Below are 3,233 nucleotides of genomic sequence, written 5' to 3' on the forward strand. Positions count from 1 at the left end.
CCAGCAGCTCATCTGCTCACATAGTTTACTCAATGTAGCAAATAACAGCCCCAGAGCTGTTGGAAAAATTAAATGGCACAAGGAGGAAAGAGGTAGGCCTTTCCCCCCATATACAGTGGCTAGGGTTGCCAAAAAAAAAACCCCCGGTTTGCCAGGGGTCCCCCATTTGGGGGGGTTCTACCCGCCGCCAGCCAGATGGCCAGCGGGGGAAGCCCCACCCCCAACACCCACAGCCACCCTTCTCTCTCCCTTTAAGTGTGTAGAACCCGTGTTTCCTCCCAAGCCCGATCTCCACTTGAGATCAGGCTTGCAGGGAAATGCCAGCTTCGTGCACTTAAAAGGGAAACGCGGCTGCTCTTAAAGGGGAAACGCCGGCTCCTGCACTTAAAAGGGAAACACCGGCTCCTTTAAGTGCAGGGAAATGCTATTTCTGGAGATCTGGTGGGGGGGGGCGGACATCCCCAATGTGGCATCATCACGTCGGGGATGCCCCACCCCCTCCAGGAACACCCCCAAAGTCCCCCGCTGGGGGTGGAAGATGGACTTGGCAACCCTAACAGTGACCCAAACTCACTCTCCAAGTGTCTGGGAATTCAGGTCTGAGCATGGTACTTACACCTGATCATCAGGATGGGGTTGCCAGTTCCAGTTTGGAAAATACCTGGAGATTTCAGGGGTGAAGCCTGAGGAGGGCGGGGTTTGGGGAGGGGAGGGACCTCAGTGGGGTACAATGCCATAGAGTCCACCGTCCAAAGTGGCCATTCTCTCCAGGTGGACTGCTCTCTGTTGCCTGGAGATCAGCTGTAATCCCAGGAGATCTCCAGCAACCACCTGGAGGGTGGCAACCCTACATCAGGACCAGGGAGGCTGTGAGTAAAACATCATGTACAGCTTGGCCCTTAGGAGACCAGAAACTAAAAGATGGCATCTGTTGGGAAAAGGGGATGAGCATGGTGTGAGCCAGTTTGGTGTAGTGGTTAAGTGTGCGGAATCTAACCTGAGAGAACCAGGTTTGATTCCCCACTCCTCCACTTACAGCTGCAGGATGACCTTGGGCAGAGGTCATTTCGGGGGGGATCGCGGGGGAACACGGTCCCCCCGGGTGAGGTGCTGGGGAGGCGGGACACATGACGAAGCCCCACCCCCTGCTTCCGGCCGCCCCGTTTCCAGCCCTCATTCAGCCAGGAGGAGGCAGGAGAAGAGGGAGGGTAAGTTGCTTCCTCCCCGCCTCTCCCCACCCCTGCCTGCCTGGGGCCAGGGAGGGCCTTGGCGGGGCTTCCTCGCACTCCCGCTGGCCTTGCAGGTCCACCGCCGGGCCCCTGATGTCAGGGGGTGTGGCATATGCTAATGAGTTATGCTAATGAGTTCCCCTAGCTCTTTTTCTACGAAATGACCCCTGACCTTGGGCAAGCCATAGTTCTGTCAAAGCTGTTCTCTCAAGGACAGTTCTGGAAAGAGCTCTTTCAGCCCCACCTACCTCACAGGGTGTCTGTTGTGGGGAGGGGAAGGGATTGTAAGCCACTCTGAGACTCCAAGTGAAAATCCAATCTCCTCTTCTTCTTCTTCTAACTGATCACCAGCTCAGAATCATTGCTCTACTTCATATGCATTTAAAATACACCTTTATTGGTGTCACTTCTACAGGAAAAAAATATGCAAAGACTAGACAAATGTGCCAAGAAAAAGAGGGTGGTTTAAATTTTAGGATGGAAGAATTGGCCTGTGGAAAATAGCTGGCCTCCATTGCTTTAGTACCTCACTCTGAGATTTAAATCTTTTCTCCAGAGACGAAGAGGAAAACACTAAAATCTTAAAGCTTCAGCCCAGTCAGAGTCCTGGCAACCATAACTTGAGATAATTAAACAGTTCTGCCCCCGAACCCATCTAAAATTTGTCCCTGGACTTATTAGAAACAACTGGGTTCTGCCCCTGACTTCATGCTACAGATGCAAAGGTTTTTATTTCAGGAACTGGCAATACCACTGCTTAAGTTTTCCCTGTTGTTCCAGGAGAAATTTACAGAATTTCTCCTGAATCCAAAACTCCAGTCCTTTCAAAAGCAATGCAAGTCTTCTTCATTTTTTAGACAAGCTTTTAGGAATTTTTTTGTTTGTTTACTGTAACTGTGTTTCTTGTTATCTTAGGCTGTGTACGTGCATTTTATTAGAAGTGTTATTATTAGGGTTATGACAATGCCATTATTGTAGGCTTTAAGGTACTATTTGGATGCTTTATATTTTCTAAGCACCTTTGAACCTTGTAGAGAAATGTAATAATCACTTTAATCACACCAGTGTGCCTGTACACAAATAAAGCTGCCTTTGCCTTATACTGAGTCAGATGCTTTGTCTACCAAGAGCCTTTGTCTGTTCTGACTGACAGCAGCTCTCTTGTATCATAAGTAGAAATATTTCACATTATCTGCTACTTGACCCTTTTGATGGAAGACACTAGGGATTGAACCTGAGACTTTCTGCACGTAAAGTTGATTCTCCACCGCTGAGCCACAACCTGTCCTCCCATGAAATCATATGGAGTCCAAACTAGATGAGAGGCTGGCAGATACCTTCACAAAAACCCAGTGTGTTTTCTAATACTAAATATCAGCTGTGTCTGTCTGATTCTGCTTGGGGCTACAGTGCAGAGAAAGAGGCATTAAAGCTCCTACCTGACCTCAGATGCCTCCCATGGGCCTACCTGCCCCGTGGGAGGAAACAAAAAGCTTGCCTATATAATGCCTGTCTGTTCCACCCAATAGCACAAGAAGCAATTCTGTGAAGCACGTCTGAGGTCAGAAAAATGGTATTGCTGGAAAGAGTTTAAACACCTCCTCTTCCCCTGTAGCACAGCCTTGATCCAGTTTAGGGACTTTTATAGCTGATATTTATTAATTTTTTTTAAAGGAGTGGGAGATCCGTTGACGGATCTTTCAGCATCTCTTCTGGATTGACTCTAAGTCTGAACTTTGTCGCAGTAGTATTAATGTTACAGAACATCTATCTCCCACCCAAATTGCTTATATAGTTATCTTTAATTAGCAAATTAAAGTGAAGCCTGCTGATCTTCTAAGTGGAGATTAGGATATCACATGAAAATATTTGTCCCCATCAAAAAAAAAAAGAGAGAATTGAGATGACTTTTTTTAAAACAATCAGCCAGAGAACACAGGAGGTTTTAAGGAGCTATGCTGAAATGCCTACTGCATGCCTTTATTATTATTATTATTATTATTA

The sequence above is a fragment of the Gekko japonicus genome, unplaced genomic scaffold (genome assembly GCF_001447785.1).
Source record: "Gekko japonicus isolate JY-2015 unplaced genomic scaffold, Gekko_japonicus_V1.1 scaffold685, whole genome shotgun sequence".
Lineage (NCBI taxonomy): Eukaryota > Metazoa > Chordata > Lepidosauria > Squamata > Gekkonidae > Gekko > Gekko japonicus.